This window comes from Corvus brachyrhynchos, unplaced genomic scaffold (assembly GCF_000691975.1).
Source record: "Corvus brachyrhynchos isolate BGI_N302 unplaced genomic scaffold, ASM69197v1 scaffold53, whole genome shotgun sequence".
Classification (NCBI taxonomy): domain Eukaryota; kingdom Metazoa; phylum Chordata; class Aves; order Passeriformes; family Corvidae; genus Corvus; species Corvus brachyrhynchos.
The window spans coordinates 8,057,740-8,070,018 of record NW_008237681.1 but is presented as its reverse complement, the minus strand read 5'-3'; the positions used below and the strand labels follow the sequence as shown (position 1 = coordinate 8,070,018).

General features: G+C 39.7%; 1 long non-coding RNA gene across 1 annotated transcript; it reads right to left on the bottom strand.

The window, feature by feature from the left end:
- Positions 1-406: 406 nt before the first annotated feature.
- On the bottom strand, positions 407-3,106 carry LOC108446193. The gene is made up of 4 exons (XR_001861314.1): positions 3,025-3,106; positions 1,995-2,063; positions 1,187-1,291; positions 407-622 (listed from the first exon to the last, which is right to left on the bottom strand). It is a non-coding gene; the product is annotated as an uncharacterized LOC108446193 (long non-coding RNA).
- Positions 3,107-12,279: the final 9,173 nt, after the last annotated feature.

Genomic DNA, 12,279 nt, shown 5'->3' with positions numbered 1-12,279 from the left:
TCTGAAGAGGTTTTAGAAAAAAATTTAGAGTCGTAGCAGGGCAAGGGTAGTCCCAGTATAAGTACAAACAACCTTTCTTCCTACCTCCTAGAACATTTGAGAGAAATAAGACCTCCTCTGAAAAGGAGGCTGATGGTAAGATACAAATGCAATATTATCATATTCATTTCAGTAACAGAATGAATTTTTCCTTGCTGGGATAACTGAGAAGTTTCCATTTTGAACATTTAGGCATGTAAGATGATGAAGTGCATTAGAATGTGTTATCTGGGTTTTGGCCATCTTGTTTGTTAAAAAAATAGTGTTTCTTAAACAATTCCCACTTCAGGAATGTTTTACATACCTATGTGTAAATGGAAAACCTAGAGGAAGGCTCATAGCTCCTTGTGTCTTTATCCCATTGACTTTTAAGACACTAGGCAATAAATAAATTAATACTTTGTTCTTACACCTAGAAGATAAACAATTACCACACACACATGCAGTACGGTGTGAGAAAGTGGAGTATCTTGGCAATTATTACAGAAAACACTTGAATTTCGTGTTCCAATGCATTATACCCTCTCATGTGGCTCATTTCTTGCTTGGAAGACTTAGCCCTCTGGGACATACAGTAGAACTCCTGGAACAGAAAGGAAAAGAAAGAGATGTATGGATATAATGTGAGTCATGGATTGCACTTACTTGGTCTGAACTCTTTAAAATTGCTCAGGTCAGAAGTAACAGATAGAGGGAAATTGATTCTATCCGTTTAAAAGCAGTTTTTGTGAGTTACTGTAACAAACACTTGGCTGGTTTTATTCCTTTCATTAGAAACAATGGAAAGAAGTAGTATCTGCAGTTTACAGGGTCTTACTCTTCAGACCAAAGTCATCTAGAAGAGATCCAGAGTGGTTTTGGTTGTAACTGGCTGCAAACTATTGTGATGTGTGCATGCAAAGGGCAAAATAGAAGAATTTTTCCATATGCAGCTCATTTCATTGCAAAGTATAACTTCTTCTAACAAGCACCACCTTCTATCCACTGAAGGATTAATCGGACTGGTGCATATCGAAAGGATTTGACTCTGGCAGAAAACAGTCAAGGAGCCAGACATCAATTCTATTGGCAGACAGCTTTTTTGAAGCATTTGTCCACAGGGATAAATTCACCTTGGTTTGTAGAGGGAAATGCATGTAGCACATACCTTCTGTGCTTGAAGTGTTTGTCATTGTCTTTTAGTGAGGAATATGCCAGAGATGAGAAGATTTAGTTTTCATCAAAAGCTCTGCAGAACTGTCATCAGCAGAAGCTGTAGGGAAGACAAGATGGATCAAATGACATCCTTTGACACGGGCTTAATGCTCCCTTGACATGACAGCTAGTGGGGTGGGTCTGGTTTTGCAGCCAAGAGTATAATTCTTCTGAAAGATTAAAATAAGTTTCAGTACAGGATTAGGGCAAATCAGATTTCACAACAGGTTAGAAATTTCCAGAAAGAAGTTCTTTCTTACTTTGTATTGCTTTCCCCTTGGCTTTTCTTTATTTCTCTCATTATAATGTCAGAATCCAGAAGTTAGATGGAGAGACTCAATATGAAATACCTCTCCTCTCTATGGCGATCATGGCATTTGCCCTCACGAAGTCCACTTTAGCTGGCTTTTTCTCTTTTCACATTTCCAGACCCTCTAATTTTTTTTGGATTCTAGTCTGCCCTTTAACAATATCATCTTCTTTTTTCATTCTCTCCCTGCGTTATCCAAAGAAGTGGAAAGATCCACACCATTTGCTGAATGATATCTAAGCTCTCCAAGAGACCACTAATTTTAACACTGACTTATGGGAAACAGTCTTAATGCTGAGTAGTGGTATTTGTGATACTGATAACATTTCTGAATGTCAGCTACAATCATTTGGCTCATAATTGGTTCTGATTACAACATTTATTTTCATCAGTTTCATTTTAGAACCTCTGTAGCATTAATAATAAAATGCACTGAATGTAAAAAGCATACCACTTTCTCTGCAGTGCTCCTGAGACGATTCTGTGGTGATCTTGGACATGAAAATATTCTGCTCCATTCCTGGACAGCAAGGAATATGTCGTAAGTAGTATATTTGTGACATCTTTCAACATCTTTAATAATTGATGCATTGTAGTATTATACAAGAAGCACAGGTGCTGTATAAGACAAGAGTCTTACAGCTGGAAATCAGTCTACAGGAGAAAAGCCTTCAAAATACAAACCTTTTACTGTCACCGTGGACAGAATACTGGACATTCACAACACACAAATGTCCAGGTTATAAACTTGCAAGCTGAATTAATGTGGCAGTTAAATTTACTAGTCTGAAAGCTGTACTTGTAAAATATTTATGAATACATGTGGTTGTCACTGCAAAGAAACTGCACTGTCAGCTCAACTTCTCTCCCTAGTTGTTTCTTCTCCCTGTCTTCCCCCCACTGGAATGTATTCCATGAAATTCAAAACATGAGCCTTACCTTATTTAAAAAAATACCTACATGGTAGGCACAAAAGAAAAAAATAAGAGCCATATTCATGATATTTTGATCACTGTTTTATCCACTCATAAAGGTTTCAATTTGGTATACCTTAATGGGAAATTAAATTATTTTTCATGTCTGTATTTTCTTCAAATTAAAAAATGAACTGTGAAGAATGCTTTGAATTTTTTCCCCCAAAATTTAAACTTTTCAGTAAGTCATCCAGTGCACTGCTTTTACAAGTGCCCTGGATAGCTGCCTAACTGGGTTTTGTGGGAAAAGAGGATTGAAAATTAGGCTGGAATGATTCAAAAATATGCTACATTCTTTAAATACGTATTGTACCTGTCCGTTTTCTTTGTCTCAAAGAGATCACAGCTTTCATATTTAAACAATGACTGATTCTATGTATATCTTGATCTTGTTTATGAACTTTTCCATTACCGTGAAATGTCCTCATGTACATTTTGCAGGGCTCAGGAGCTAAACAGACTAAACAAGAAAGGAAGCACAAGGAAGAAACCTTATTGTTTCCTTACCTGACTGCAAATTGACATCAGTGTGACTTTTCTTCAAGAGGTGTTCAGGGCTGTATCCTTTCTTAATGTAATATTGAATTGGGGCAGGGAGGAGGGGGGAAAAACAAGAAATTGAAGTGTTAATTCTGGTCTTCAAGTTGCTCAGTTGTGATTGTGTGCACACAACAGGTACGACCACATTTATTTAGCACTTTTACATCTTCAAACACTGCAGCCCAAAGTACCAGTGTAATGGTACTGAAACTTGGGGCTCAGGGTGAAGGGATTCTCAGGTGAGCTTGGAGTAGTAGCTGTGGTCCCTACCAGCTGCATGTCCAACATTTCATCATCTCCAACAATTAAATAGCTCCAAAGTCAGGGCTGATATTGCTAAAACCAGTGCACTTTTGCCAATACATGTCCTACTAAACAGAGCCCACACACCACCAGACTCAGCAGCCTCTGCACCAGCTAGACCATGGGGTCTAGCTGGAGGAGAAGTGCAAAGTCCTGCACTTCATAAAGGGCATTGCAGGGTTCTGCAGCTGAAGAGGAATAATTCCATGCACCAATTACACACTGGGGGCCACCACCCAGAAAGCAGCTTGGTGGTAAAGGATTTCACAATCCCTGTGGACACCATGCTGAACATGAGCCAGCAATGTGCCAGGGTGGCTACAAAGGCTAACAGCATCCTGGGTTGCATCAGGAAGATGATAACCAGCAGGTTAAGAAAGGTAATTATTTTCCTCTACTCAGAACCGATGAGAGCACACCTGAAGTGCTGTGTCCAGTTCTGGGCTCCCCTGTACACGATTGACTTGAGCACACCGGAGCAAGTTCAGAAAGGGGCCATGAAGACAATTAAAGGAAAAGAGCATCTGATGTGCAAGGAGAGGCTGAAAGGGAGGATTTTTCAGATTGAAGAAATCTCAGGATGATCAAACACTAAAACAAGTTTGCCCAGGGAGGTCACAGAATTTCCATCTCTGAAGATAATTGGAACTAGACTGGGCAATGTTGACTGTTCAATTAGCAAGCTGCCCCAGCTGACATTGCTCTGAGCAGGAGGGTTGGATTAGATCATCTCCAGAGGTTCCTCCCACCCTCAGTTTGTGATTCTGTGGTGGCCAGAGTTTGATCATGCTCCTTATGAACGCTGGGATAAGTACAGATAGCATGGGTCAGATTTTGTGTAGCTATAATTTTGACCAGGGAAACCTGCATGTCTGTAGAAATCTGGACCTGGGAAAACCCTTCCAGAAAAGGTTTTGGCTCTTCTCAGTGCTTCTAGTACTGTGGATCCTTACAGTCTAGTTTGGCTTGTTCCCTCTTCACAGCAGTGCTGGGACGGCTGCTGACCCGCCCATCTGCACTGCTCTGTCTGAAAGAGAGGGACAGAGTTGTTTGGGGACCCATCCTCATGGGCTCTCATTCACCACAGTCCTGGCTGTGAAGCAAGCATCACCAAACACTGCAGACCATCTGGCACGCTTCTGAGCTGGCAAAATGCTGACTGAAGTGTGAGTAAAGAGCTCTGGCACGCCACTCTCTGAGAGCGCTCAAAGCAACATCCAATACAATACTGGCCCAACTGTGTGTGCTCTGCTGCACAGAAACTGCATATAATGAAATCCTTCTTGTATAACACAGCTGATGGATAGGGATAGATATATATTCACCAACTGACGTTTCCAGGGGTGAATATTACCAAAATCTTTTTTCACATTTAAACATGTGATATAGCTTTTTCCTCCACAGGAAAAAAAATTACTGCAAATGTCTGTGACACTTGAAAAATCAAAGTCTTTCAAAGTAATAAAGGCAATGCTCAGAAAATATTATGAACAGTAGCCCTACTACAGTATTTCCTTTAAAGAGACATCTGGGGTGAATTAGGGCGCTGCTCAGGCTGTGGCACTGCTACAGATGTCGAGGTGTAAACGTGTTTTGCAGGGACTGTAGATATGTGATCATGTATAATGCTTTTATTAGGAGCTCAAGCACTATATTTCCAGTAATATAAAGAATGACAGAGAAGAAAAGAAATACCTTCTGAGTTTGAATTACAGCCACATCTAATGAGCTCAGAGGTGTTTTTCACTCAACTTTGGTATTACTTTTCAACTCCTGCAGCTTAAATGAGCCTACTGATCATAACAGTAAATATGGGCTCAAAGAATATCCCAAGAGGTGTCATTAGTAACATATTACATCCTTTTCTAATTTGTACACTTACCAGGTTGCGGGATTTCACAGGACTGATGAAACCTCCAGAATTTCTTGTTTCCCTCAGCAGTCTACAATCACCCTTAGTCTGAATGACATGTATTATTTCCTTGTTGAACTTGTGATGTAGAGGTTTTAGTAAAAGATTTATTGTAAGGAAAACTACATGTTTTATTTCAGCCTAATTGAATACATTATTGCTCTGAGTTTAAAAATGCTGCGGTGATATATTACACCTCAACACAACTGTACACATGAAATCTGCAGCAGGAAAGTTTATTGGACTACAAATCAGAATACAGCTGTTGATAGGAGAGCCATATACCTTAAGTTGCAATATGTTACAATAAAGTTTTACTGTGTAATTCACAGTGGGAAATAAAATAAAAGTCTGATAAAATAGTTAAGCAATACTTATTTTTACTGACTGGAATAAAGGCAGGTGCCAGAACTCAAATCCTCTCTGTTGTGTATGGATGATAAAAGGGCCATAGTGGAATCTCCCTGTCATGGTTACACAGGAGATAGTGATAAACCTCCTTATCTCAGTAAGGATTAACTGCAGAACAGCTTCCAAGTTTGCCCTGGAATGGCAAGTCTGCTCTAAGCCATGTTTGTTGCTTGCTCAAGTATTTGGACACAGTACAGACAAGGTGCAGAGCAGCCAGGGGATATGGAATTCTCTCTTGGTTCAGCCTGTGCCCAGCAGGCAGGACTGCCATGCAGCTCAAGCCAGCGCTGCTGCCTCAGCCTCCCCGCGCCCTCCCCACTGGCTGTTAGGGCCTCAAGAGCCATGGAAATGCATGGATCAGGGGCTTCTCTGCTTTGCATCCATTTGGCCTCTTGTAACTCTCTGCAGCTGAATACCTGCAAAAATTGGTGCCAGCTCCCTTCTGCTGCTTATAGTAGTGCCCTTTCATGCTAAATTCAACAACAGAGATGCTGCATTGCTCTTTTCCGGAACTTTGGGGATGGGAAATAAGATGTCAGTAATAGATGATTTCTACAGCAGATCTTTCTTCTAAGGTTTAAGTGATGTCTACATCATTTTACTCTGGATTGAATTTTTGAATAACATGAAATGTTAGCTTACACCCTTTCTCTCCCCTTATATCTCCTATCTAATTTCTTTTTTCCCAAGCATATATTTCTAAGTAACAGTTGTTCAAATTATAAACTGTCCTGCAGAGTATCAGAAGGTCTGGAACATCACACTGGCAAAGAGAAGCTGTAGCTGGCTCTGTGTGTTATGGCTTTTTGCCTGTTCATCACTCCTCCTGCTTTGTACCTGAGCTACCTCCTTAGTCTCAGTAGAGAGAAAGGAGGTGGGAAAAAAAGCGCCAAATAAAAATTTTCCAGAGGTCTGCAAAACACCTGGGCCTGATATCTAATATTGTGACAAATACAGAACCGTAACAAATTTAAGAACACTAAAGGTAAATTAATCACCCTGTGGAATTTATTATATAGATATATTAATTGGGCTGCAGTCCTACCTGATAGCACTGGGTCTAACTTAATTTGTGGTCATGAAATGTTTAATTCCATGTCATTAATGTTTGAGTTCAATGGGGGTCCTAAAAGGAAAGTGACACAGAAATTTTCCAGATAACAATATTTAAGACATTTTAATGAAAATAGCGCACCCTGTTAGCTTTAAGCATGTTGTCTCTACCAGGACAAGTTCTTTTCTTTTGCCAAAATCATAAGTCCAAGGATTATAACCCCACTAAATATCTACATGTCTACCTTTAGATGTTTGATGAGCCTGAGAGGAACTATTCATCTTTCCAAGCTCTTTATCCATCAAGTCCTACAAGATGATCCAACTGCTCAGCCTGTCAAAAGTTTGTCAGTCTTCCAATTCTCTTTCCAGTGGCATAAGATTTCCATTAAAAATAAAGCCCTCGAGCGTTCATTGCACACTTGAAATACGCTTCCATGATGAAGCAGAAGCCAGGGGGTTGTGAATTGCCCCTATAATTCCCATCTGAGTAGTGCCATCCTACACTCCCTTCCAGCATTTTTACTGCAGGCATTACTTGATCCTGCTTTTACTCTGCCAAATCTACATATTGTTAGCTACTACTGTTCCTTTTTTGTTTAAGTTTCTTTTCGTTGTTTGTCCTCTTTCATTGGTTTTTAATATAAAGTAACTTTTCCCTGTGCAGAGCATCTTTATGTGTTTCTCTTGATGCACCAATTTTCTGAACTAACCTCCACCTATTGTTTTAAACAATTGATCCATGGGCTAAAATGGGAAAACAGAATAATCCCTCATTTAAATGATCAATGGAAAGGAATGACTAGGGGAAAATGTTGATCACTGCTGCAGCCCTAATCATCCAAAGTGTTAGTGCAATTTAGAGACAGGAGGAGGGGAAGAGATTTACAACATTGGGAACTCCCAGGGAAGGAGGTCTGTAAGGAATGGCTCCCATATGGAACTGGAATGCTTTGTACACCCTGGCTTAGCAATTAAATTTACAAGGTGTTGCTAAGTAGCAGTACCCCTGTAAACTCAGCAAACGCTGGAAATGCTGTTACAAAACTAGAGACTTCTTTTATTGCTTCTCACATTTCAATAGGGAGAAAGTCATTAGCAGAAGGCTGTTCTTTGTACAGACTTCCCATTTGGAGAGTTGGGAGGTGTATTCTGATAAAAGATCTGTGAGATGATACAGCATGACCCTTTGGCAAATGCAGGTTTTTGTATAGGGAAGACAAAAATATGGAGCAAAACAAGTATATTGATCTAAATTAGGAAGTATGTGTCTAAAATGACTGGTCAGTCATTTACTTACACACCCACACGTATATACATATACATATGTACGTTTCCCCTTGGAACAAAAACTGCCTTTTAAATTCTTCTCAGTCAACTTTCACTGACAAACTTGCTTGACAGGCATCAGGGACCTGAGGCAAGCTTCAAAGGAAAAAGTAGCCATCACTCATGCTTCATTGGATTTCTATGACAGAATGATCAAATCCTGTAGAACCTGGCATAAGCACATCATTATCAAACCCTGCTTTAGCATTTCTTAACTGATCACGGAGGCTGAGGTCCTTGGTGACTCCTGTTTTCTGACACTGTTTGTAGTTATTTGACCTTTTCTCAGTGAATAATCCACACAAAAAGCCCTAATTACTTCCCCAGCTTTGAGCGGTCCAGCACTGTGAATAATCAATGACGCTGATTTAGGTATTGCACAATCAGATGCTTATGGTGTTTAAAGAACATTTCCATTGACCTGCCACAGCCGTAGGACAATACCGAGCGCTGAAGTTGCTGTTGTAATCACAAGCTGGCCAAGTGACCTTGGGGGTCTGAAGTTGATTACTAGGGCCTTGAATTGAACAGATACAATACATTTTTAATGATTTCTTAATTTTTATTTTCTTAAAGCAGCACTTAGTCAAGACGCATCTAGCAAGATACTGACAGAATCTCAGAGCAAGATTTGTCTATAAACATAGCTGAGTATTTTTTTCTTTCTTAATATCACCTAATTTTTATTTTGACTGTTAGAAAGCACAGTGACAGGAGGTATTTTGTCTTTAAAAAACAAACAAACAAACAAACAGTTGGGCATTTGAGTATCTCCTGCTTCAAAAGTATTCAAGGATGAAACTAGAACAGGAGAAAAAGAGAACAGAAATTGCCTAGATATTGCTATAGACTACAATGTCTGTGAGAGGAATAGGGTGTGGATTCCTAGAAATTATTCATTTTCTCATTCACTGGGTTCTTCTGCCCTGTTCACATAATGTGAAAATGCAGTTCATTATCCTGGGTTGTAAGGCTTAAGTCTACCACCTGCTCAGTTATTTCAGCTTGAAAAACTAAAAAGAGAGAGCAGTCCTATTTTGTTTTGTTTAGAATGAAAGCTTTGCAGCGATTTTTTTCTAAGGAGCCATTTGCTCAGGTAAAATTTATGATGGAATACCAGATCATTTGGGGGTGGCCGTAAATCACATGAATCTTCCACTAATGAGAGAAAATATGAAGTGTTTGGTGGGGATAGGCATAAAAACAGGAAAAAAAAGGAATTCTCTTCAGAAATTTCAGTCAGGCAAGAGAAAATTTTCCTCAGATACATTTTGGGGTTTTTTTAACAAAACCTGTCTGTGTCATTGAAAGGAGTATATTTCAGCAAAAGGCTCAAAGGTTTACCGGTGAACTTTGCAATACTCAGTGAAGAAATAAATCCCAAGCAGTTAGAAGGAAGCAGGGATCAGGGGGAACATAGTTTGAGGGAAGTCTGTGGGTAGCTCCAGCACCTTTCCTCTCCCAAAGCAGTAAGCTGGTGGGGTCAGTCCGAATATGCAAGCCCCTGAAGCAGAAATAGCAGGAAGAAACACTTGTATTGTGGAGTTTTTTGTTCTTCCAGGCTTCCTGTCAGGACACGAAGAGGAAGATAAACAGAAATATATAATAAGAGCAAGGATATCTTATCAAATAAGAACCATCTTTGTCTCTGCAGTAGGAAAACCTGTCCTTTTCTCTCCTTTGAGGACACTGCTGCACTTCTGCCTCCCCTCAAATAAAATGTCTTCATAAGACACCTGCTTATGTGTTTGCATCCATCCTGATCAAGCCTAAGCAATGAAGTCTGAGGGAGTGGTTAAGAAAGTGCTTGTTGTAAAAAGTTCATATTGTGGAGGTATAAGATGGGCACAGCCTGCTTAGAGACCACTTTTGGAGATGCCAGACAAGCAGCATAAATAACATTAGCTGTCCTGAAAAGCTGGAACTCTCCACCTGTGTGGCTCTGCTGCAGATGACCAGGCAAGAGGAACTGCAGTACAAACTTCATCTTTTATCTGAGAGCTCTTTCCTCACTCAAAGGCAGAACAGGAGAGAAAATGCTTACCGTAGAAGAGGAAAAACATAGTGCCGTAGCTAGTACGGCTCCTGAAGTGAAAACAGGCATTGCAGTAAGCTCATAAAGAGGGTGAAACAGTTGTTGGGGCAGCTGTCTTCTGTCCTGCTAATTCACATCTTTCCAGGGTACATTGTAGTCTCCTTAAATATACAAATTACTGTCAGATGTACTTGTCTGATCAGAGACTGCACAATCCAGACAGACATTGCAGGATGACGGGAGCAGAATTGTGCAATTTATAGACTAAAATATCCTGAAAGGAGAGGTAGAAAGTTCTTGTAATAACTTGGCCTTGGAGGTTTATACTGCTCCTAGTGATTTCACTTTGCTTAACCTCTCAAGGAAAATAAACTAACTTTCCAGTGATCTTTGCCAGTTAAGTTTGGTAAAATTTTTAGCACAAGCTGGTTTTGAACACTGTCTCCAGTGAAATGGGTATGAACATGCATGGCTGTTTCATTAATATTTCCTACATGAAGAATGTTTAGACTCAAAAAATGTTTGTTTCTGGGGTGTCACAAACTGTACTAAAACTTTTTTTTTTCAATTGCCTTGTAAGTGGTCAACACACTAGTTACAAACTGATTCTGTCTGCAGTCAAAATTTTCCTTTTTTTTGGAAAGGATGTCTCTGAAACTAATTATTCTGAGCTGAAATAGTGTGCAGCAGTGCAATCTCTTTTTTCCATGATTGACCAAATCTGTGTGCTGTCAGCCTGCTAGCATATCAGTCGACTTCATTTCACCTCTCATTTGTCACGACATCCCTTTAGATGGTTGTACTGTGGGCAGAAACCAACTGAGCCTCAGATTCCCTGGAGAGGTACGGCTCTAGATGAAGATTAAGCTGCACTTGCTTTTCAGCAGTTTCTGACCAGGGAGAGTTTGAAAACAGGCTGTTCGTCTCTTTTCTCTGCAGTGACTCCATTTCTTTGTACCATATGGTTATATTTATGTGCTCTGTTGAGTGAGACCTTTAATGGCCTTTAAGTCAAGGATGGTGTCAGTGCCAGAGAAGGAGCAGTTTTCTAGACAAGCAGGAGGGCTGAGCTTGATTTTGGAGAAATGGCATTGTTTCTAAATGCCACTTCCTATCCTTAAAATCTTTTCATTCAAATACTGCTGAGCCTAATTTTACAAATAGGGGACGATTACAGTAGTTAGTGTTGACTAGGTGAACTTTTCTTAGTTGATATATGGACAAATGGTCTTTCCTCTGTGCAGGATTCACCAGTTTTAAACCAAGATGAGATAAAACTTAATGGAAATAAATATTCCAGCTCCCAGTCTCCTGATTGTTCTTTTCTAAATCAGATAAAAATGTGAATGAGGTACTTAGCCTTATTTTCCCCAAGATCAGAAATTCTCAAGTATTTTAATTTCTCAAGTCTTCAAATTGTGGGTAGCCTGCTACCTTCAGTAATTTCCTGAGACGAAAGAAGAATTAGCTTTTTCACAGGCTGCCGTGGCGGGTGTTAACATCAGAACAGCTGAGGACCAGGTGGCTGTTCAGCAGACTTCCTTAGGAAGGTGTGGATCTTTAGAAAGTCTGAAAATCAAAGAAAACCTTGCTAGTAATAAAAAAATAAGAACCTCTTTCCAAGCTATGAGTAGTCTTCTCCATGTAACTTTGTTACTAAGGAAATGATATCTAAATAGCAGGCACTTCATTATCACATTCTCTGCTAGTGCTTAAGAGATAGTCACTGAATGTTTACACACACTGATATAAGATTGTTGCTTCTGCTGAAAAATCGCATGTTAAGTAGTAATTCAGATGAATAACGTATTTTCAATTTATTGATTCCAGTCAAATAAAAGCTATGTGATTTCATAGTGGAAATACAAATACAGTGGCACATCTCAGGAATTCACAGGGAATCAGATCTGACCTCTTACACAGGTTGGTAGTTGCCTCCAGGCTAGATGATGACCCTTCATTCTGTAATAATCCTGGTAAACTCATTTACACAATAATTCTTAAAAGGTGCTGCTTGGATTTTTCAAAACTTTTGTGCAGTTGAACTATACATCAAGACCCTGGCCTGCTGCAGGAAGAGGGGAGTTTGTGCCTCTGCTCACTGACAAAAATCTGATGAAAGAACTGGCTTTCTTGTTTTATAGCAAGAGCGAAGACAAATCTTTCATATACCTCTTTC